Below are 25481 nucleotides of genomic sequence, written 5' to 3' on the forward strand. Positions count from 1 at the left end.
TGCACCCGATTCAAGAGCCGAATGGCTCACAGGGCTATACCTAATAAATGAACTTGAACTTGAGACTGTAGACTCGTGCCAAAGAACGCTGTCACCTGGCAAATCGTCTGAGAACCATATACAAAGTAGAACATTTAAGTGTGCGATTAAGCGAAACAACTTTATTATGACGTAGCTGAAAGAGCGTGATCAATATTTATAAACTCACATTTACGTAACATGCCATTTGCCCTTAGCAAGCTAATTCACATAGAATATTGAATGCCTTTCCGACTGGCAAGGACACCGCGCGTTCTGTCTGCAGCACCGCTCCGTAAGAGAGCCCCCTGCCTCGGCCGTGCACTGATCCCGGCTAAATATTTAACTCGAATGCATAAACCACGAGAGCGCTCACCCAGTAGCGTGCCGCCCTCTTCCCTCTCTAGATTTGAAGCTTTCGTGACTGCAAGGAATCATCTTCTTAGGTTTTTTCGGTAAAGTCACGTAGAAAGTAAAATAAAATAAAAACAAAAATCACGACGTTTGTGTTGCCTCCGAAACGTCGTGATTTTTGTTTTTATTTTATTTTACTTTCTACGTGACTTTACCGAAAAAACCTAAGAAGACTCTTCCCTCTCGTTCCCTTCCGTCCCCTTGCCGAGACGACGAGGCCGAGTAAGGCCCTTCCGCCTGCCCCCGTCTTGCGCCAGCCTCCCCTCCTCCTTCTCCTCGGCATCTTTCTACGCCGTGTCAGTGCGCCCCGCATCTTTGCTCTGCGCGTCTCGCCCCGTGTGATCGCGCGCCCGGCGCCGCGTCCGATTTGCTCTCTGGGTCCATCCCAGGCACGCGTCCAAACCCACAGGAGCCTGCCCTCTCGGCGCCACCACTTGGCCCATTCGTTCTCTGATGGCTCCCGATCTCGTGTCACCTCTCGTCTAGACACACTCGGTATTCATTCTCAGCCAGCTCCTCTCTGCGGTTGCTATTGTTTGCTCCTGAGATTTTAGCCTTCTCCAGGATTCGGAGCCACGCGAGAGAATCGGCACAACCCTCGTCTCATGCACCATGATTTTTCGTGCAAAATCTCCGATTGACTACACAGCAACACTGATAACTAATTTATGACCACATCAAGTTGTAGGAGAGCCTTGTGATTACCATTGTTACTAATACAGCATGCTGGTATGTTGTGTGCGAGTCTTAGAGTTCGTTCTGTCTCGTGTCATTAATAGTTCCAGGTGAAGTCCCAACGATCGATTGCCTTTCGTGCGTCTGGCGGTCAGGGTGATGGTTACGTAAGACGACTTTTTTACCTCTGAATAATTAATCTCTGAGTAAGGTAGACCGACTCATGGCGGATGACCGTTGTGAGAGTCGCAAGGCCGTTTGCCGTCACCGCAGTCGTTAGCCGTGAGCTGCAGTCCAGATCCGACACGCGCAGTTTCACATTCTACTCCTGCAGCTCCCAAATCACGCTGAGGGTCACTGCCCAGGCGCAGTGCTCTGAAGTGGAATTCAGCATTGCATAGTATCATCATTCACTCGAGCAGTGAATTAAACATTGTGTAGCATCATTCAATCATTCACTCGTGCAATGAATTAAACATTGCATAGCATCATTCACTCGAGCAGTGAATTAAACATTGCGTAGCATCATTCACTCGGGCAGTGAATTAAGCATTGCGTATCATCATTCACTCGGGCAGTGAATTCAGCATTGCGTATCATTCACTCGGGTAGTGAATTAAACATTGCGTATCATTCAATCGGGTAGTGAATTAAACATTGCGTATCATCATTCACTCGGGCAGTGAATTCAGCATTGTGTACCATCACTCACTCGAGCAGTGAATCCCAATCGGTGGTCCTCTGACCAGTGGTGGTCTGCAAGGCCACGGGGAAGTGACCTGATTAACTCTTACAGATACATTGATTTGTCAAAACCATATATGTTTCACTACACGGTGGTCCACGGAATACATTTGAGTATTAACCGTGGTTCGACAGGTTCAGAATGGTTGGAAACCACTCTGCAATGCATCATAAGTTTGTAAGCAGAATGCATGTTTGCGTGAAGCAGGGCCCCTTTGTTGAGGCAGAGTCGTCTTGCCAATAACATCGGGCAACCCAGCAGCATCGATCTAACAAAACCTGACTCTGCTGATGAGAACACAGAATGTCAAAACCGGGCTGAGTCAACCCCCAACGAGGATTTGAAGACGCGGCCACAGCCGAGTGCACTTCTCAGTTGTTGCGCAACCATCGCAGTGCCTCTTCCAATTCCTCCAAGCGCTTGCACGAAGCGGCCCTTTGTCCAGAATTGGGCCGTGGCAATGTAATGCGTGTCAGCTCCCAAGTAAAACCTTGCAGACGATTACCCGGTCACAAACATTCGCTTTTGACCGAATGTCTTACACTTCACTTGAACACGCATTTGCAGATTCACTTTACTTAAATGCATTGCCCCTGACCAATTCACCTGGGTGATGCTTTTACAGAACCGTCTTGCTTGTCATGGCAGCATTAGAATTTTCCCCTATACCCTTCAATTTGCCATTTAACACAAAGTAATGGACTGATCCGGAGTATGAAAGTCGTAAATTATGATCTCCTGCTTTAAAGCGAAGTTTTTAATCTTAAAAGAGGCCATTTCATCTCCCCGCAGGGCTAAACCTCTCCAATTTCGAAACCGCTGCGAGTGTGGCGAGATCGAGGGGTTTTTCTTGCTTCTGTAATTTAGACTGAGAAATCACTTCCCGGAGGGGGTTGGTTTGCAGAAAATTGGAAACTTAGCGGCTACTTATTGCTTCGACTAGACTTGATTAACGATATCTCGATACAGTTTAACATGCGCGGCGGGGAGCGTGGGAGCCATGCAAAGCCCCGCTAATGTCCCTCCTGTTCCGCGAGTCGCGTCCACTCACGCCGCCCACTGAGAGAGACCCCGTGGCCCTGTAATCATCACCCGCGGCTCTCCAATCCACCCCGTGCGCCGATCCTCCTCTATGCTGCGGCTCTGCATGCGCTCGAACGGACGTGTGAAATGAACATTAGCACCGGTTCGCGCGAGTGACGCCTGCTATGCACGCGAATTTAGATTTGTTTGGACACGGGCAGTTGCTCTGCCACTAGACTGTGAGGGGCTACAGTCGCTGGACTTCGGTATAAGAGCTCAAGATGCAGCCCTGCAATTGCCTGCTCACACCACTGCTGCCACAAGAGCCCCCGCTACCACAGGGAGCTCTAGACAGCCGCTACTAGAGGGAACTCGGCCTGCATTTCCACTCTGGCCAGACGGCTTGGGAAAATCCGGAGCACCCACACTTTACCCCACCACACGTGAGCTGCTCATCGACTCACTGTGGTGCGCCCACGCAGAGCGCTGGGCGGACAGAGGCCGAGGGATTGAATAAACTTGCACCGTAGTTGCAACTGCCACACCGGGAGATCGAACCCGCGCTGTCTGGACTGCGTGTGCAGGATGCGATCCGCTGCACCGTGCACGGCGCTTGGTGCAGGACGCGTGCTGCTGGGGAGTTGCTTCGACCGTGAATAGCTGGCTGCGTGTGAACGGATATAACTTCACCGTAGCAATGTAAACTATTGTCATTGCCATATAGGAAAGCACGTGTAGCAGTTTGCAATTTCCTTGACAACATATACCCACGTTACTGTCGACGTAAGCATGTATTGCGGCATTAGAGTAGTTCCTTACTGCGGTGGACTGCGTGCTGCTAAGCGTTGTTGTGAATCACGCTTCCTTGCGGCTGTATTGTTGTTCCCTTCGCACATCCATCAGCTCTCCGCCTGACAACCTTCATGGGCTCCGGCCTCACGCGGGGATCGATTTCACCGCTCCACCTTCTCGTCCTCTCGGTACGCGTCCCCCCCTCCATTGGCTGCCACTCCGCTCGCTCTTCTTCACCATCGGCCGCCGTCGCTCCCTGGCACGCGCCGCCTGTCAGATCGTAGACGGCGAGTGACGAGGAGTGATGGGAAGTGATGAGGAGTGACGCCGGGGATGTAGCACCACCCGGCGGGGGAGGAGGGGTCACGACTTGGCTGACCTTACACACAAGGTGCTTGTCCGACAGACAGTGGCCCAGCAAATGTAGCCGCTCGCAATCCTCCAATTAGCACGGTTGGCTACGTACGGTGCGAAAAAATCCCAAATGGAGCGCTTTGCCAGAGTGACTTTGTCCAAGTATTGGGATACGAAATCATCCGTTTATTTATTTCTTATTGACCAGATATTTCACCTGGCTAATCCCTTCAGATGGAACATCTCATTTGCCAAGAGTGGCCAGGGTCTCGATTGACACACACGCACACGTGTACCTTTAAGACGTCTTCACCATTCACGTGTTTGCTGCACGATGCCTTTAAGAGAGTGTTGGGGCTGTTAGCGAGTAGCACCTATGAAGGCCGGCACGACATACGCGGGGGTGGGTGGCCAGCACCACGCCCGGCCGCCTTTGTGTCCCTAGTGGCGATGTTTACACACCGCACCAGGTACTCATTTGAGGCTGAATCGACCTAGGGGAGGCCCAGGACCGGTTCAGATAATCGTCACTGGGTGTTGGCCGTGAGCGGGAATCGAACTCGGGTCGCCAGGTTCGTAGCGCAGCGTAGCGCTAACCGCTACACCACCGCTACATTAACACACACACACCTGTACCTCGCATGCAAACCTCACGCTGAAATAACCTAAGAGTATAGTCTCGACTCCTTATATGGGCAAGCACACGCCCCAGATATAATTTGTTGGTAATGACACATCGTCCAATAATCACGCATCTTTGCAGATATCTCGTGTTATTGCTTTGCTTTACATCGGCCAATCAATGCGTCATCGGGCGGCTGTGGTGGTGGTGCTCGTTCGGCAGAGCCAGGCAGAGTGGTGGCACACTCAATAGGTGTCACTTGCTTGGGCACAAAGGCACATTTTTCACATTCTATTGTTGCGCGAATAAATGTGGGCAGGTGCTAAATGCCAATTTCGAGGTCTGCTAGCCACGAGAGCCTCCAGGAGAGAGTTTGTGTCGCTTTACTATTTCTCATTATTCTGCTACGCGTGCATCATCAAATCACCCCTTCTGCCCATCATCTAATCATTTCACTGAAGGACGGATGGAGCCATCGAACGAACCTCCACCTCAATGAACACGTCTGTCACCTTCACACAGCCACCGCGTGTGATTGGCTGGAGTGGTCACGGCTCGCGCGTGATTGGCTGGAGTGGTCACGGCTCGCGAGTGATTGGCTGGAGTGGTCACGGCTCGCGAGTGATTGGCTGGAGTGGTCACGGCTCGCGCGTGATTGGCTGGAGTGGTCACGGCTCGCGAGTGATTGGCTGGAGTGGTCACGGCTCGCGAGTGATTGGCTGGAGTGGTCACGGCTCGCGCGTGATTGGCTGGAGTGGTCACGGCTCGCGCGTGATTGGCTGGAGTGGTCACGGCTCGCGCGTGATTGGCTGGAGTGGTCACGGCTCGCGAGTGATTGGCTGGAGTGGTCACGGCTCGCGAGTGATTGGCTGGAGTGGTCACGGCTCGCGTGTGATTGGCTGGAGTGGTCACGGCTCGCGAGTGATTGGCTGGAGTGGTCACGGCTCGCGCGTGATTGGCTGGAGTGGTCACGGCTCGCGAGTGATTGGCTGGAGTGGTCACGGCTCGCATGTGATTGGCTGGAGTGGTCACGGCTCCGTGTGATTGGCTGGAGTGGTCACGGCTCGCGAGTGATTGGCTGGAGTGGTCACGGCTCGCGAGTGATTGGCTGGCGTGGTCACGGCTCGCGCGTGATTGGCTGGCGTGGTCACGGCTCGCGTGTGATTGGCTGGAGTGCTCACGGCTCGCGCGTGATTGGATGGAGTGGTCACGGCTCGCACGTGATTGGCTGGAGTGGTCACGGCTCGCGTGTGATTGGCTGGAGTGCTCACGGCTCGCGAGTGATTGGCTGGAGTGGTCACGGCTCGCGCGTGATTGGCTGGAGTGGTCACGGCTCGCGCGTGATTGGCTGGAGTGGTCACGGCTCGCGCGTGATTGGCTGGAGTGGTCACGGCTCGCGAGTGATTGGCTGGAGTGGTCACGGCTCGCGAGTGATTGGCTGGAGTGGTCACGGCTCGCGTGTGATTGGCTGGAGTGGTCACGGCTCGCGAGTGATTGGCTGGAGTGGTCACGGCTCGCGCGTGATTGGCTGGAGTGGTCACGGCTCGCGAGTGATTGGCTGGAGTGGTCACGGCTCGCATGTGATTGGCTGGAGTGGTCACGGCTCCGTGTGATTGGCTGGAGTGGTCACGGCTCGCGAGTGATTGGCTGGAGTGGTCACGGCTCGCGAGTGATTGGCTGGCGTGGTCACGGCTCGCGCGTGATTGGCTGGCGTGGTCACGGCTCGCGTGTGATTGGCTGGAGTGCTCACGGCTCGCGCGTGATTGGATGGAGTGGTCACGGCTCGCACGTGATTGGCTGGCGTGGCCCCGACACCGCTTCTCACTGCAGCGACTCTCGATTCCGATTTCCCGCCACCCAATTTTCCTATCGATTTCGACTCCTGGTCTCGACTACGATTTCGACTCCAGACAAATTTGCGATTCCGAATCGGTGGCGCAACGAGCAGCGGGCAGAGAGAGCGGGGGCGACGGACGAGATCAGCCACAACATCAGCGGGTACAGCCACAACATCAGCGGGTACAGCCACAACCACAACATCAGCCACAGCGCTCACAGCCACAACATCAGCGGGTACAGCAACAACGACAGCGCTCACAGCCACCTCAGCGGGTACAACAACAACCACAGCGCTCACAATCACAACCTCAGCGGGTACAGCAACAACCTCAGCGGGTACAGCAACAACCACAGCGCTCACAACCACAACCACAGCGCTCACAACCACAGAGGGTAACACCACAACCACAGCGCTCACAACCACAGAGGGCACAACCACAACCACCGCGCTCACAACACTCAGCCATATCCACAGCGCTCACAACCACAACGGGTAACTGCCACAACGCTCACAACAACAACCACAACGCTCACAGCCACAACGGGTAACGGCCACAACGCTCACAGCCACAACGCTCACAACAACGGCCACAACCACAACGGGTAACTGCCACAACGCTCACAACAACAACCACAACGCTCACAGCCACAACGCTCACAACAACAACCACAACGCTCACAGCCACAACGGGTAACTGCCACAACGCTCACAACAACGGTCACAACGCTCACAGCCACAACGCTCACAACAACGGCCACAACCACATCAGGTACAGCCACAGCGTCTGTAGCAGCAGTCGCGACTTGCATCTTGTGATACGTGACGTGGTGCGTGGTGTGTGAGGAGCCCGGTGTGTGCTCGTGTTTACAGAGGGGAGTCGGTGTGCTGCTGGGGTTGCTCTTTCAGCTCATCTCCAACGCATATCCAGAGGAGGGTGGCACGAGCAGGGGATGGGAGATCCGTGGTGATGTGGGGAGATGCGTGGAGGGGTGTGCACACGTGTGGGTGGGTTGGGGTCGAGATGTGTAGGGGTGCAGTGGGGCCTCGCTGATGTATACAGACAGGGGCATGGTGGAGTGTGGTGGTGGTGGCGGCGTACGTGCGGATACGTGGTCAAGTGTGGTCCATGTTGGGATGTCGTGTGGGTCGTGGGGCCTAGTTGAGTTGCGGCTCGTGTTGGTCGAGTTGGGGTTCGCTGATGGGTTGAGTGTGGGCGTGGTGATCGTGGTGGTGGTGGAGTGGTGGTGGTGATCGTGGTGGTGGTGGAGTGGGGCCCGTGTCAACGCGCACTGTTCACCATCACGGGGCCCTCTCGTGTGGGGGTGATGATGGTGAGGATGATGGTAATGATGGTGAGGATGATGGTAATGATGATGGTGATGAGGAGCGGTGTGAGTGCGCATCGTGCAGCAGTGCCGGGCAGTGCTGGCAGCGGCTGTCACCGTCGTCGCGTGTGAGTGGAACAAAGGAGAGAGGCCGGTGCCGCGTCTCCCGCTGCGGCTGTGGCGGGGCTCTGGGCACGGGGCCTCGTGTGTGTCGGGGCTCTCGCCTGGTCGGGATGACCGGGACGAGACGTCCCTCCGTGGACACTGCGTGGGGTTGTGTTGATGCAGAGACGACCAACTCGCCACACCGGAGGAGAAGCCACACTGTTTCACTGTGGGCGGCTGCCCGGGTTCAAACTCAGGACTTCTCCTCCGTGGTCGTCTGCTCTGTGCTCTGATCTGCGAGCCGCCAACCCGTTTGTGTGTCTCTAATGAGCCAACACATGTACAGCCATTACTGAGGTTACGCGTTCAAGATAAGTGTCGTCAGTATGTCCCAACGTGACTGGTAGTCGATGAGCAGTGGCTACATGAGCAGGCACCCAGCAGGCGACTAGTATTGATGGACCCGAGTCGCCAACAGCAGCAGTAGCAGCATCAGCAGCATATCATCAGCAGCAGCAGCATCATCAGCAGCAGAGGGGCCCACATCAGCGTCGTGAGCGGCTCATTCCGTACTCGGCGACCATCTCCCGTGTGGCGTTGCTGTGACACATGGACACGGTGGTGTGTGCACTGTATGGGGTGCAGCGGTGGGTGACGTTGATTGTGTCGTCAACTCAAAATCCCTGAGCTCGAGTCACGGCCGCGGCTGAGAACAGCGGCGAGGGATGTCTGAACCGGTTCCAGACCTCCTTGTATCCATCAGTTGATTGACAAAGGGCTGTAAACAAAGGGCTGTGTACGCTTTGCATTGTTCATTGCCATTCACAAGGAATAGCTGCTAGACTTGATTAGGAATCTGTATCAACCTGGCATGAATCCTGTGAACCATCATGCGTTTCGCACTGCTGCTACAATACGCGCTCTCTGGAGAGTCGATTGATTTTTTTTATGAACGAATCGATTCATTTTAAACATTGCGGTGGGTGATAGCACCCCGAGTGTACCTGCAGCGGTGTCCTAAACTCGGTGAATAGAACAAACGAATCGAAAAAAAGATACACATGCGATGCTATATCTGCGGTGCGAGCTTGTGCGTCGATATTCATGAAGCGATGCATTGTAGCACCCGGCTAGGAACACTGCACGCTGGCGGTGTCTGCTCCTGGGCACTTACGTCTGCTCCAGGGTGAACATCTTTGTCTTGACATCGGACACCTGACGATTTCATCAATGATGTTTGGATTTACCTTTCCTGTGGTCACAGCTGTACATCACATACAGGACGTGCACGCACATACAGTATATCACACACACACACGGACAACGCGGTTTTATTCGTATTCGTGCATCACTGTGGATGACATTGGTGGAAGTGATAGTAAGTAAATCAGTCAATTGCAGTGGCGAGGCGCGTGTGTGCACGGTTTCATTTCTACATTCCTGTACGCCTCCTCCTCCTGTATAGCGGCATATGCAAGCCCCTGCTGTTCTGCGGAGAACAAAGAAATGCAATTTGAGTAAACTACAGATTTAATGAAGGCAGATGCTTTGACACCTTGTCACAATAGTTATTCGCATTGCCAATTCTCTTCTGGTTGTGAATGCAGAGCAGTGAAATTAAAGAGTAGAGGTTTAATTGATAAACGTGGAGTTTATGAACGGGGTGTTATCATCATTCACATGTTGTGTGAACCTGCCAGAAGGTAGCCTTAGAGCGGCTGTGGTGGCCTTAAGAACAATACCCGTGACATTTCATCATTGGTCTTCTTACTCGTCCTGCCGTGATGTAATGATTAGCACACCAAACTTGCGATTCAGAGGTTCCTAGTTCTCAAAGCCTCCTGCCTTTCTCCACCCAGCAGTGTTTATGGTTCTGAAAATTGGAGTGTTGCTCAAATCTGTAGGAATAAAGACAAAAATATCTTAAGTTTTAAAGGGTTTTATTTTTCTGGATAGAGAGCTGCCTGAATTAAAGCTCTCTCCAGACTATAAAAGAAATTGAAGATAATCCGCAGCAAGTCACAATGATGCATAATTGAAGAGTATTCATTAATAAATCAAAACCGTTGACTAACAAGGGCAAACATGACTGAAGGTTTTCGTGGCTGCAGGAATGCATATTCTTTGGGTCAGGATGACGACCGCTTGTGTTGCGATCGAGACGACGTAGTTTTTGTTATTTTCTTTGAACCTCTCTACGTGACTTTACCGAAAGACCCAAAGAATAAGGGCAAAACACTTCACGCGAGCAAAAATGGGATCCAGGAACCAGGACTGGCAGTGAGTAGGCGTTGGGTGCATTCCGTGCAGCCATCAAAGACAAGCAGGTCATGACTATCCCCTGAGACAACGTGGCCTGGAAGTGAACAATACAGAGCTGGAACATGGAGAATGCAGGTGACTTCACGTCGTGCTTACAGATTAGCTGAAGAACTGCAAGAACTTGACTTCCCATAACAAGTTTAACCTAAGAAGTGGCCATAAGCTGAGGCTGATACATCAGCTGCTTCAGTTTAAGACTACTTATTAGAACGTGTTTACAGAGCATGGCATTCATACCGGTGGAAATTAACAGGTTTGTTCCCTCCATTAAACTGTCAAGAGTCGATCACATGGTGAGCGAGAGTCAGGATAAACCCAAAACGCGTTGAACGTGACTCAAGGGAGTGATTAGCAGAAGACCAAATGCACACATAGCTGGGAAACATGAAAAAGGATAAAACTAACATTCACAACTACAATGATAGGTGTTCTAAGACATTGTGTATGCTGGTAAACTATACTTTCATTAGATATCCCGGTTGTCTTGTATGCACAGCCAAATGGTTTTGCTTAAAATAAGCAAACAAGAGATCCATGGACCTTGTGGGTGTTAGTAAAATGGAAAAATAAATATTGTGACTGGATATGAGAATTTTCTGTCCAAATGAAGTAATTGCAGCTCAAGTTCTGAATTTAATTGAAGTTAAATTGTGTCATGGTTTAGTCCTTGTCTGAATCATTATTTATATTTCAAAACCGTTAAATTATCGTCATTTTCACGACTTTCCCACCCTTCCCCTGTCCCATCCCCAGTGATCCTTTAAAGGGTTATAATTCTGGGTCACGATTCGAATCGAGGACTTTTTTTTATATCCCATTTGTCCTGTGTTATTTGTACCATCTCTCGTGCACTGTCTTATTCATTATATTAGCTCAAAGGTAACATGTATAAATTGCATAAATAAATCTTGATGCCTTGTTGCAAGTTTCAAGTTTGCTGTTTAGCCATGAGGTGGGAACTCTAGAGACCAGGAAGTGGCCTGAGTCACCACCAACATTGCAGAAGCAATAGGAAAAAACAAGGCACAAGTGACTCTCTGTGTGTTGTGGTCGTTGCAATCAATACGAATCCTTGCGTGCGTAGTAATTAGAGATACGCCTTTGCGTACCTACAGTATTGGATGACAGTAAGAGTACCACTTTTAATGCTCATAATCAAATACATGTCAGTCCTTAGAACAAATCAGTATAGCACTTCATGTACACCAACAATTTCAGTTTACATTGCATCTCATTCCAGTGGCATTCCCAGCCACTTTACAGAAAAGTGAAAAAAGAGCCACATGAATATGGGAGAGGGGTTTGACTCTTAAATACTTCTTACGGGGGGACCCAATTCAATGAGTCTCCGGGGACTGGGTTGAGGTGAGCTCGTGAAAGGTGATGAAGTGGTTTTTGAGGACTGACATCGTAGCGCTCTCCTTGTGTCTCTCAATCACCAGGTTGGAGCATCCGATTTAAACGACCCTGCCATCGGACAAACAAGCTGGGTGGGAACTTGGGCGTGTACGGTAATTGACTGTTGCAGATCGCGCGAATGCCGGACTTGATGTCGTCTCTGATTCGATCGGCGGTGTTATTCTAAACAGACGGGAGTTATCAGCCTTGTACTGGGTGACCACCTCCTATCCATCGTGTGGATGAGGTCACATTATTGCCTTTGAAGTTATCTGAGCCACGTATTCATTTGATGATGGCCTCTTCTCTGCGATGCCACTGATGGTCTCCTTTAATCTGTGGTATATCACAGACCGGAGCAGTAGCGTGTACACGCGCGAACCACGCACCGCCGCCCATCGGCTCCCATGTGGATAACAAGGTTCTAAAATTGTGCGAGGAGTCCTATTGCAGAGTGCCCAGCGTATGCCCGCACGCTCGCTGATAAACACGTACGAGCTGTACGTGTTTATTTACAACCCTTTGTCAAACATCTGTTGAATGAAGGCCTCCCCACTGCTGTGCTGGTCACGAGAGTGTGTTGTTAACCATTTGACCATTCTTCACCGTGCTTGCCAGTACCTTCACGGACCCCGATCACTCCACACAAACCCCTCGTATCCACGGTATCCACGGTAGTCCGTGGATAAGAGGCATACGAGGAAGTGGTCTCTCAGGGGTGCTGAGTTCATCTGATTCTTATTTGTTAGTGGCAAATTCATCTGATTGTGTTTATCCACGGGTAGCCCGGTGGATAAAGAGGAGTTATGTTTGCAGATACCTGTGGATGACAGCAGTCACCAGTCGTGTCCCCCACATCAACTGGCACACAAACAGTTTCTTTCTATTTTTGGCTTGAAACTACATCTGGGTTCAAGCTGTCTAATATGTGCCATGTTTATATACACACATCTATATTTGACGCGTTCTGTATCCGTATCTAAATTGTGTAATGTTTTCCAGACTAATTTTGTTCTTGCAGTCACCCGGGTTAATAGCACCGTGTGTGCATCCTCTTGGCGTGTTATCCTTTTGCCACTGCAAATGGTAAACGGTTGTAAACGTGACACCATCGCAACACGTTCTCATTATTTTCTAGTTTTGGTTTCACTGGCCCCTGGCTATACCCGCAAACAATTCCCAGTTGAGCTTCCTGCTCGACGCCACGCGCTGTAAACACATCGCTGCCACCAGCAGCCTGTTATCTCTGGCAGCGTGGGTCCTGGTGGCTAAATGCGATGAGAAGGGGTGGCTCTCATGTGCCAGGCCACTGTGACAGTTGCTCTTGCCTTGCAAGGGAGTGTTGGGCAGCCGCAGGTCACCCCCCCCCCGATCCACTCAAGTCTGTATATATTCACGAGTACAAGGATATTGACACGGTTGCACTTGAGCACCACCCGTGTTGAGTAAAATAACCTGTTGGCCAGGTCTTCACCCTTGTTAATTGGGCACGGGCATGCCCGCGGCGGCGGCGGCGGCGGCGGTGGTTATTGTGTTCGGGTGGTGTCTGGTGTACAGTATTGACAGCCGTCGAGCTCCACAATGAACCCACATTCGCACTCGACACAGCCACAGATCATCACCAGCCACGATCGATCCACTGCTTGATGAAGGCTGCTCCAAGCCGCCACCACCTCTCATGATTCCACGGTGTAATGATCCGTGTAGCGCTCGCAAAGGGACTCATTTCATGGCTCCCATCTCCTCGGTGGACATCCACTCGGATGCGTTCCACTCCTTGGCTGCCACTCCCTTACTACTCTTGACCAGGGGCGGTTTCTTCATTAGGGCGATTGGGCGACGCACCACCAATGTCATTCAACCACAGAGTCACGCTAGCCGTCACTGTGCCTCTGGATATAGTCCAATCAGCGTCATGCTACGTTCTGTGGAGTACCGCCTCTTTTTGGGCGATTTCCCTCCAGCTGAGAATCGCCCCGAGTGGTCCCATAGACTTACATTCAAAGATGTTTTTTTTCGAACGGGGGGGCGCTGCAATGCATTCTCTATGGCTTCCGGGAGGGCTCGCCCTAACGTGCTTACGTCATCATACGTGCTTACGTCATCATACGTAAGCACGTTTCATCCAACAATATTATTTGTTGCCACCTAGTGGAATCTTTAATAAAAGAAACTTGAGTGGTTTGTTTTAATAGTGAGTATAGAAACAAACAAGATGTATTGTAAGAGTCACTTTATTTTTCATTAATATTAAAGAAGTGAAGTTGCCTTTACATGCTTAAGCTGTTAATTTATCCATTGCATGGGTGGACCTTATCCTTATCAATCATCCAGACATTTGCCCCACGTGAGAGATTTTGCAGGAGCCGCCACTGCTCTTGACCATCCTTCCATCATCCATTTTGTATCGACGCATCCTCCCCAAGCCCACTTATTTTACTTCACATGCTTTGCATGTCATCAACCTGTGTGTATGTTCTCGAAGCCAAGTCTTCTACATCCTGTGTCATTGTAATTTCACAGCCACAGACACCAGAGTTATTTGATATATGTCATTATAGTAACATGATTTTTAATTAGGTGTTTTTTATGAAAAAAATATTTAAAATAGATCAAACATTTTAGATTTACTCTAGTTGCTTTCACGTTTTGTAGAGCTATAACTTTTTTTTATCTCTCTACAGTGCCTCGTGACCTCCAGGTGAAAGGAGCTTTAGAAGTGTAAATGATGGTTATAATTAGCACGTACAATCCGTGACAATGCGATTTATATTTATAGAGCAGCTAGATTCAACCGTGCCTCAAGATGCTGTACGTATTCACGATGCGAAACACAAAACAACTTGGAGATGTTTTTGCCACTCCTAAGAACTTCATTTTTTATTATCTTTTTTGCGCTTGAAAGTTTTTTTTTACTGAAAATGTAAATAAGGGAGGAATTGTGATGTTTTGTATACTGACATTGCCATAGAGTTAAACATATTTTGCCCAAGGGAGCTTTAACTCCACCAGTTGCATCAAGCTGCTCGCTGCAACTCATGCCAGGCGCTAGTGGCTCCGCACGCAGTCTCTAATCCAGCGCTGTGGAGGCAGTGAGGGTTAGGGGATCGCACAATTCCGCGAAACTCCCAGCCTCCCAATGGGTGTTGAGATCGCCATCTCCTGGATTGTCAGGGCATGATGGCAGTAGAGCAAGTGGATTCATTGCCATGTTTATTCCATCTGTTGACCCCACCCTCAAGCGTGGGTTTTCAGTGTGCTCTGGGGTTCTCCCACATAAACCAGTCGTCCCCCAGATACGGACGCCCGACTTACGAACATCCGTACTTACGAATTAGCTGCCATAAGATGTTATGGTTTTTAACGATCCGACTAACGAATGTTCAGTCGTGCTTACGAACCAGCCCGCGGAACTATTTTGTTCGGCGGAGCGATCCTCCGCGAGATGTGATGAGTCCCAACATCCCGCGTGATCCACAATGCCCCTTCCAACAAGCAAGCCAGCATCAGGACTCAAGGTAAGTGAAAGTAAAACAGATTTTTTTTCATGTGACTTTATTTAATGTTTTATTTACTATACAGTATTTATTACAGTATAACATACAAAAGTACAATATTTATGCTTTTGAGTTTAACAGTGCTTCCCTTTGTTAATCTGTAACACATTTTATACAGTATGTACAGTACGAAAAATTAAATATTGAGTTCCGATATACGAACAAATCGACGTACAAATGGGTGTCAGGAGCGTAACGCGTTCGTAAGTCGGGGACTGTCCTACAAATACTCAATGATGGCGTTTGCAAAACATCCTAACATAGGACTACAGAGTATGGGCAATTGATGGCACTGGCTCTGGCTGCCTCTCCTGCCTCAGGCCTCCATGCGATATTCACACGCGCGTTCTAAATCTTACACCGTTTTGCGATGCAATTTGCACGGAAGACGCTGAAAAAAATAAAACGTGATTACCACCGTGGAACTTGGTCCCGTGACGTTCATCTTGGGGCAGCAGCGCAGAGGAGCAGGTGCTCCATGACTGGGGATTCATCTTAACACCGTTGCCCAGGGCACGGCGACCGTACCGGTGGCAGTCGGTGCGGAGCGGCCAGAGGAGTGACCGCTTCCTGGGGCCATCCGTCAGCCGCGATGGCTGGGCAGCCTGGGCGCCGGAGCGTGCTCGCCCAGCGAACTGCCGAGTGCTATTCCTGAACCGTGGTTCACGATGTTAAGTTATTGCTGCCGCATGTGTTAGTGAGCACGGTTCGGCGGAGCCGCCGCGGCGGGTAGAGTCTCCCCGTTGAAGCCTTCACGAGGCGCGGGTCCCATGTCCGTGCTATTCCCGCACAGCTCGTCCAGGAGGCGGTGACCCGGGCTGCTTTTGGCTGTGCACCTCCTGCATCATTGGAGCGCTCTGTTTACGCCACAGTCGCTCCAGCGTGCTCATGGACTTGGAGCCCAGAGGTCGCCGGTTGAATGCGATGGTCTGGCGTGCCGGTTGAAACAAGGGTGCGAGTTTCTTAAGTTGCCCCCCTGTCCCTGTCCACCCAGCAGCGTGTGTTGGGGTTATTAAGTATCGGTTATCCCCACCTCTTCCAAGACTACACGGCCAGTGCGGAAGAGTAGGCCAAATACCCTCTAGAACAGCGACTCTCAACCTTTATTGACCCACGGACGGCTGTCACCATTCAGTACAATATCTGGTGTTGTGTAAATAAACTCTTATCAGCAAGAGTTCCGCGGATCACTTCCCACGGCCATGTGGCCACTGGCCACTCGTTGGGAGCCGCTGCTCTCGAGGGGATCTGTTGAGCTCGCTTCCTCTTAGCGGAGGCCCTTCCGCCAGCAATGGCTCGATAAAGCGATTACAGTCCTGCACCTTTACCACTACCTGTTTCCTCCAGGGTTGATCGGGTATTTGTATTTAATGTCGTTGACGTGTCAATACTTGCACGCTCGGCGTTTTTTTTTTATCTATTTCTGTTAAAGAGCAGTGCTAAATCAGTCTTGCAGAAGCAAATAAAAATAGAGTGCACCTCCTCACAAGTGTGCGGCCGCCGCCCTCTCCGATGAACACAAGATGAATAAAGCGGCTTCTCCCCTGGGCCGACGAGTCTCTGCCGGCCTTATTCACAATTTACTGGCAAGTAGTGCCGCCACCCTCCCGGGGTCAAACGCTGCGGTCACGTGGGAAACGATGCGATGCGATCAAGGGCGGCGTACCCATCGTAATCAGGCCAGACACTCGGGTAATGGCACGTTTGCTTATGCTGAAGTCTCCCAGACAATGCAGTTCATTATCGTCGGCCATAATAATCCACTGCCGGATGAAGGCTTTCCCAAGCTGCTACTACCCCTGCTAATCCAACTAGCGCCTGCCCACTCCTCAGTTTTCCGGGATTGATTTGTTTTATATTATTAATGACGATAATACGACTTGTTTAGCGAGAAAAGCCACGTCGAGTACCAAGACAATGGATCAGGAGACTCCTGCAGTTTCTTTAATGTGTGGCTTGTCGCAGGAAATCAGAGTACCTACAGAAAGCCATGACTATGAGGGGATAACACTTAACTCCACACAGATGGGCTCATTTAACTTGCTCTGTCATCTACTTGTCACGTAAACATAATAAATAGAATGAATATTCTGGAGCGAAAGTTGGTTCAGACAAATTACTTTAAAAAACATTTACAGTTAAATTAAGTCGCAGAAACGAACAATTATTTAGGGTGATCATTCCATTGTAATGTAAACAGGATACACGTCACACTTTCGCAAGTGAAGTTCTTCGGAAATGGCGCGGCGTGGTCCGTGAGCCCAGTTGAAATGAGCGGCTAGAATGAGGGAAAGCGCTCAACGTTTGCTGTTGTCTGTGATGCGGCCCAGAGAAAAACCCCAGGTCTCTCGTATACCCAGTACATCTCTCATCGACCTAATTGCAAGAATTACATTGTTAATGGACTAATTCTATGTAAGTGGATTTCTGTAATAGGATTGGTGGGTTGTGTTATCATCACTGTCCTCGGTTCACCCAGGAGAGCCTCACTGTCTGACGGGCAGGTGGTGGGCCTGCTTCGAGCGTTTGTCCACTTCTTTGTCGAGTTTTTGTTTGTTTTGCTTTTGTTGTGTTGGTGACCCAGGTCACATTTGCAGATGAGACTTATCCTGGTCTCACGACTTCTCACCTGGTTCAACAAAATATCTATTGTTTACTGTTGCACAATACTAGTCGGTTACAAAGTTTATTTGATTTAATGAGTCAATAGTTCCTGATGTACTTACCACGTTTTATTTCCAATTGTGCTTCCAGTACAGTAGGCAATTTGACATCACAATATCCGTATCCTAATTCCATTACAAACGAATTCAGCACTCCTTTGGTGGCAAAGGGCCACGAAGGACTGGAAGCAAGGTGCTGTAGGAGCAGCCTTGCTTACCAAGGTGGTAGGTTCCCTGGTCCGGGCTGACGACACGACTCGGCGTGCCCAATACTCCTTCTTGGTTCTTTCGGTAAAGTCACGTAGAAGGGAAGTAATAAAATAATAAAAATAAAACATAATAAAACAATTCTCACGACGTTTCGGCCACAACGCAAGCAGCCATCCTCAGGCGAAAGTGCCCAATACTAACGCGTTGTGTTGGCGAGTGAGAGCGTGCGGAGACATTGGCCACTACCAACCAAGGGACACCCGTTGAGCCGTGATTGTGAAATAATACACGTTGCCCGTTTATAGTTTCCAACTGACATTTGGATCAATAAATTAAAGGCCATGCGTCATTTCTCAATTTGTGTCAAAGTTATAAATTGCACGGTGCAGCATTGATAATGGATATCATTAAAGCCAATTCAAAAACCATGCTTAATTTGCCAAAATAATGAGGTCGTTAAGGCACTTGCAAGATCGTCACTGCAACAACAAGTAACAGTTGAGGCTGCATGTATTTATAGTTGACACGACACGTATTCGTGCTGTTCTGGGCCCAGTAAGCCTAAATTATGTAACGCATTGGCCTTTGAGCACGTGCCCTGCAAAGTGCGCATCCATATTCACCAGAGTTGGATGCGCGTGCGCCTACTGTATAAATAGCGTGTGTGGCTTTTGTATTGCTCCGGTTTCACGTGTCCGTGTCGTGTTGGTGTGATGATGGCTTTGTCACTTGGCTTGTTTTGTACGCTGGCTCCTTAGATCATGTCGGTAATGAATGCGCCTGCACTTTGCAGTTTTGCTTTGTTGTGCCCTTTTGCCGTTGAGTGGCCAGGTGGCTCAGTTGTGGGGCGAGCGGCTCGCAAGTGAAAGTTGCGAGTTCAAAAAGGTGGTCATCCTATGGATATACCTGCCCTTGCCATTGGAATGGGGGAATTTTCACCATTGGCTTAGGGCTGCAAGCTCGAGATGAACACCACCTCTCAATGCTCATTTGAGTAAGAAATCATTTCGACTTTGCTATTAAAAACGGATTTGACCACTGAGTTTGAATAAGCCCCAGGGGTTGCTATTAATTGAGTGTGAGAGCTGTATGCACATCTCCACGTGTGCACACAGCCTGTAACGTATGCAGGTTATTGACATTCAGAATGTTAAGAAAAGCAAAGGGGCTTGGGCGTTACACGTCACGGCTACAAAGGACGATGGCCGACAGTGAGTGCCCACACTTTACCCCATCACACGCGACCTGCCGATCGACTAACTGGCGTACCCATTTCTACTGCCGGGTGGACGGAGGTGCGTAGGTGGTGCGGGGGACAGATTCACGTAGAAGGGAAATAATAACATAACAAAAAAAAAATTCTCACAGAGAGCGTAATAGTTGTATTTTTATTATTTTATTATTTCCCTTCTACGTGACTTTAAGATAAAACAATAAAATTTCCACGCTCTGCCAGTGCGTGTCGCGTGCGAGGTGCGGGCGGGCATGGCGAGCACAGTGCGCGCTCGTTGGGTGAACTCCATCGTCGAGCTTGGCGGTGCGGCCGGTGAACATTTGCAATCTATGCAATGTATACGTCGATATATATTACGCTTGTTTACCCAGGAAAGCCTCGCTGAGTCTCTTGACTATTTTTCAGCAGGGTCATGCATAGTTTTTGAAAGAGTGCGTTTGATTGCTATGCATATTCCAGTGTTCAGTAATTCGCAGGTACTTTTTCGAATTTTGGACCGTTGTAGACCAGTGGTACAATTGCGCTGATGCAGGAAGCAAAATTGTACAAATGAGACGGAATACATCAAGGCACACCACATACTAGACTTCATAATCGGCATGAGACTTCATGGAAATACGAGTCTTTGGGTTCGAAGGGGCGAGGGCGAATCATTAAAGACCTAGCGCAATCCAAGGCGAATCTGTGTGAGCAGCACATGTAGCATACAAAGTAGGGCTTTGCGGATGCGTCTGTTCATCCATTCACATCACTTCGCAAGCTCACGATAGATCAAATGAATCGATTCTTTGTTTTTAAATTCGTAGATGCAGTATGCCATTTGTGAAGGGTTCACCTAATCCATCCAGCCACTGGAGGCACTGCCATTGAGTACAATGTTGAATATTTAGAACTAATTAATGAAACCAGTTGCAAAAAAATAACGGTGACGATTTTGAGCGCGTGTAGCACGTGGTGACGGCCAGCACGCGGTAACGGACGTGCGCACACTGCAGTGCAAGGGGCATTTCGCTCTGCAGCGCTCTGCGTGCACGCGCTTGCTGCGCTGCCGCCAAGGTGTGCGTGATGTTCCTGAAGAGCGTGTGTCACGCACACACACTCACGCACGGGTCGGTGGGCGGTGTGTGCGGTGGGCTCTGCGTAACGCGTGCAGCGAGGTATACTGCTCCCAGGGTAGAGCTGTACAATGGACATTGTATTAAATAACGGCCTTGGGACACGCAGTGCTTTATTCCACACGATGCACCGCTGTTGCTTTGCTCTGCTTCGGTGCACGGCATGTCAGACGACTATTTGCAGAGATATTTTCTCTCTATTAATTTAAAATCACATTTGGCCGAGACAGGCATTGGGGTAGTCTCCACGGCTAGCAAGGGAAGAGAAGAGCAGATGGCCGGGGACTGTCAGAAGGTCGCTCCGTGCCTCCTGCGCTCGGGGTAGAGGGCGTTGGTCGCGAGGCACGGTGGTGGCGTCAGCGACGTCTTGATCGAAAATCACATTTGACAAGAGTAATCGTGTCCCAGGCAATTCAAACAATGTTGCTTCTCTTAATTCTACAGCAATATGAATTGTGAATTTATTTAAGTTGCATTGCCCGCAAGTTCGCATGGAGACGGAGAAGCAAGGTGGAGCTTGCGCTTTGTGCCAGGACAAATGATTCTGCGCTTAGCCATCCGTAAGGGGTGTTGCGATGAAGCAATCGACTTAATGTCACAGTACATGCAACCCATGTGTCAGAATCATTGATTTTAGATTCCTATATGAGTAATATTTATAATTATTCCACTTGTTTACCCAAGAAAGCATCACTGAGGCTCAAGACTCCTTTTCATGAGGTCCTGCCAAGTTTACCCAGGAGTGAGCATGCAGCTTTGTGTAATCACAATTGAGTAAATTGGAGGTAGTTTTTCCGGAATGGGATGTTTGCCAAATACCATTTACATTGTTTGTATTTTTAGCTATGGGAGGAAACATGCAGAGCAGGGAGAGAACATACGTTACAAACTCTGCACACAAAGGTCTCTGAGCCGGGAATCGAACCCAGGCGCTTGTTGCTGTGAGGCAGAAGCGTTCCCACTGTGCCGCCACCCTGCCACTCACGCACGTGGTGGGTTTACGTGGCTCCCTCTAGCCACCTGCACCGGAATGGTAACCACAGAACCGGTTCTTCATATCAATTGTGACAATTCGGAGTGCATGTACCACACAATCAGATCGACTACTCTTGAATGTTGGTGCTTTTGGTCACAGTAATGGCATTAATAGCGCACTTACCCTTATCGTGGGACCATTAACACGTAATTTAGTTACACATTCGCCAAATAAACATCCGTTAGCGCCCAGTTAATGTAATGGGCAGCCAGTGTTGGCTGGAGGATTGTATTTGAATGACCACAGTGCTGTACGCGTGTGATGACACCGGCATCTACCAGGACCCCAGGGGACCAGATTACGTCATGGTAGCACATACCCTTTAGCCCACTGTACTTCAGCCTGTTCACAGCGGGCTGTGATAAACGCTGTGCACACGCGCGCAGTAGTTCATGGCAGACACTGCACGGTTAAGCAGCAGCGTAGAGATGCACACATACGCATCGAATGTGTGGCAGCGCCGTTACTGAATTGGTTGTCTGCTCTATCGAGCGTACAGCCCTGAGCTGGTGGTGCCAATTCCTCGTTCCTTTGACGGCGGTGTGTCTTGTAGAGGACGACCAGGTTTCACAGAGTGGTGCCCGGTTTATCGACCCCCAAAATGTATCTTCCGCTCCTTGCGGACGCGGTGTGCTTCTTTGCTCCGGTGCCCTTCCTCGTGGAAGAGATTACCTCCAGAACCCTCGACTAAAGCGTAAAGCCATTCGTGGCATAGTCGGCTCTTGGCAATGTTGCTGACGAGGTGGAAACTGTGTTATAATTACCTTATAGCAAGACCCTCGATGAGAACGTTGAGCACTGATAATATTACCCATTGAGGTTGGTGAGTGGGGGTTGGTAAATGGGGGCTCTGGACCAGTTTAGATATCACAAGCCAGTGATGCTTGCCATGATCAGGACTCGAACTGGGGTCACCCGGTTCAGAGCGCAGTGCACAATCTACAAACACAAGCTGATCTGACGATGATACCCGATACCCGACAGAGATATGCACATTCACCTACGAGCATTGGGGCAAGTGAACAGCCACTCAGATGTGATGTGCCATTGTACGGTGAAGTGGGAGGGCACACACTGGGTCGCTGTGACACGCTGTAGCACGCTGTGACACGCTGTAGCACGCTGTGACACGCTGTGGCACACTGTGACACGCTGTGGCACACTGTGGCACGCTGTGGCACGCTGTGGCACGCTGTGGCACTGGTGCGTTGCGACACGCTGTGGCACCGGCACACTGTGGTAAACTGGCACACGGTGGCAAAGCACAACGCGGCAGCTGATAGTGACTGTGGCACGCCCTGTGATTGAAGTGGTACACTGAATCTTGGCCGCTGTGTCAGCAATGAGCACGCGTGCTGCGTTTACGCGCCAACTTCACATAAAAGACGACCGCATTATGAGCAGGACCTGATAAATGCAGCCCTCGGTGTGCAGACTCGACGTGTCGTTGCGACTGCCGACAGAGTACTTTGCACCGCGCTTGTTGCTGTGGCCGCGCGGGGCCGAGGTTTGACCACGTAACCCGTCTCAAGTCCAGCCTTTCTTGGGTGGCGTGTTTGTTTCATACGCTTCCATTTAGAATCGGCCAATTGTTACTGTCATCATCAGCAGCCACGGTCAATCCAATGCTGGACGGTCCTGTGATGTAACCATCCCAGCCAGCGCTTACACCAGATTATTTATCCGCTCCACCTCCTGGGCATACGTCCTCATGGACACGTTCCATTCCTTCGCTGCCGTTATCCTCATTATTCGCAGGGGACCATTGGCCATCATCCCTTCTCGCGACGTGTCCTTAACAGTTTGGGTGATGTAATTAACCATCACATGTTCTCTAAGCTGTGTGTTCCTACTTCTGTCTCTCTATGCCCTTCTAAGCGAGGATCAGTTTTTATTATCCTGTAGTAATCTTGATTTTTATAAAGTGCTTTTCATAACGAAATCTCAAAGCAGTGTACGCATCCCAGGCATAGTACATTTACCAATTAAAGATCTTTGTGCACAAGACACAGCATCTACGGTATTTGTAATCATCCATTGCATGCCATGATATTGGAGAGCGTAGTGAAGTTAATCTGCTCTCATGTTGTAGGAGGCATTCGCAAAGCATTGTTCATTTCCTTGCCTCTGGGTCGCGTCGAGGATGCACGCTCATCGATACTTGCTCGTTCACAGAAGGCCTTCCGTAATGACGCCACACTACTTGCCATGCGGCTTTAACATCTGCTGTGGTATTGTTTCATCGGCTGCATTTGTCACATTTCACCTGTGTGATGATCAAGTAATGTACATAATTGTTGTACCTCTTCAACAAGCAAAGGGAAGCTATAAAGACGTAACTTTCTGCTTTTCCACGACCGTTGGGGAACCAGTTTTCACCGGCCCAGAAACAATCCGGTTGCATTCCATGGTTGGCATCATAGCCCAGGTCCGGGCTGCATGAGCCACGAGGCTCCATGGACTCAGCCCCCCTGTGCCGCCCCCCCCCCCCCAAAAAACATCCCTCTCTCTCACTAACATCCACGGCCAGAGAGGAAGTGGTTGTGAAAGAAATCAAGTTTTTACAACGTGTATGTCGGCATTGGTTACGTTAGGCTGTGCAAAGGTTTTGTTATTTTACAGCCATGTATATTTGTATGTATGTTGAACTTCTTTCGCACCATACGTAGCTAACCACGCCAATTGGAGGTGCGGGGGAAGGACAACGTTTTTAACAACAATGCAGCTGTGAATTTGTTAAATTGAGAGATGAGCACTTCAATTGTGATCTTATTTTTAAAAGCATTAAATTATAGCGCAGTGCTGCTCAGAAACACCGTGGGAATGTTCGGCGGACAGGCCGGCAGACGTACGGCCTCGCTACGGTGGTACCAGCAACTGGAGCCTCAACAACAAAATATCTCCAGATTGGCGTCACGCATTCCTCCACTTGCAAAAACATCGTGGAAAAGCAGCCGGTGCGCGCAGGCCATCGGGCGGCACTGTTAAAAATAAGTCGCCGCCGTTTCATTTTGAACTTTTCATCAATTGGAAACCGGCGCTACAGATTGTAACTTTGTCATTGCGGTTCCTCTGAAGGATGGTGGCCCTTGTTCGGCAGATGAAAGGGTGCCTGGGCAGATGCTGTTTCAGATATGTTGTCAATTATTGACAGAATATGTTTATGGCATTGAGGATCATCGCTGGATTGCCCTTCCGTCCTGACGTTCTTAAATCTACACACCCAGGCCCCTGCGGTGCTGTGTGTGTAGGTGTCCAATTTGACCTCCTGGTTTAGTACTGTACATAGCTCCCATTATCTTATCTATATTTATTTTGGGGACCGTATTCCAAGGTGCTTTACTGCAATTATAAAATTGTACACGTAAGGTAGTGGTTGAGATAAAGAGCGGGGCCATCCCTGGGCAGGCCTCCCCAATCCGCTGCCACCTCGCTCACGACCCAGCGACAAAGCAGCCCACCTCGTACCCTCACTCCAGCTGATTCCATCGCTCCATCTCCCCGGTGGACGCGCTCTCTCGGATGCCGTCCATTCCTTATAGTGAACAATCATTTAACAAACCTACCCAGGGAAGCCACGTCGAGTCCGAGGACTCTTTTTCAGGAGGGTCCTGCATTGGGATGTTTGACGGCACCCGTGATGCCGTCGCATGCTGTGAGCTAAGGGGTGAATACGGAGAACCCGGGGGGAACCCATCTCCGCCAGTCCGTTGTCATCATTCCTTCTGGGCATTGAGGGAAAACGGCGTCATCGGCTCAGTCAGCCGCCATCCAACGGTACAGTGTGAAATCGTGGCTATTGCAGGTAATGTTTATCATTCACCTTGAGCCGCATTTTTCCACCTCTGTGTGCCGCGAGGCGGACTGAACGTGAGGCTCGGGAATGATTACACATTTACATGTCTCCACTATCACATTTACACGTCTCCTCCACCACGATCTGAAACAAATAGCAGCTGCCCCTCGAGTGTGCCGCTTGCAGGGCTCGCCAGGTTATACTGAATGTTGTCGATGGAATTGTGTAAATGAATAC

The 25481-nt window shown here is 50.1% G+C and overlaps 1 protein-coding gene across 10 annotated transcripts in view; it reads left to right on the plus strand.

Annotated features, from left to right (window-relative positions):
- The first annotated feature begins 6543 nt into the window (after positions 1 to 6543).
- Positions 6544 to 25481, plus strand: part of LOC144941193 (TLC domain-containing protein 4-B-like) — a 34503-nt gene continuing 15565 nt past the window's right edge. For 2 of the 10 annotated variants that reach the window (XM_078867777.1, XM_078867776.1), the window contains exon 1: positions 6545 to 6641. The gene's annotated coding sequence lies outside the window, so the exon portion shown is untranslated. Of the gene's footprint in view, positions 6819 to 11677; positions 11747 to 25481 lie in introns of all 10 variants that reach the window. The other 8 variants (XM_078867775.1, XM_078867774.1, XM_078867773.1 and 5 more) reach the window with 5 other exon arrangements.

Source organism: Lampetra fluviatilis, chromosome 24 (assembly GCF_964198595.1).
Source record: "Lampetra fluviatilis chromosome 24, kcLamFluv1.1, whole genome shotgun sequence".
In the NCBI taxonomy this organism is placed as follows: domain Eukaryota; kingdom Metazoa; phylum Chordata; class Hyperoartia; order Petromyzontiformes; family Petromyzontidae; genus Lampetra; species Lampetra fluviatilis.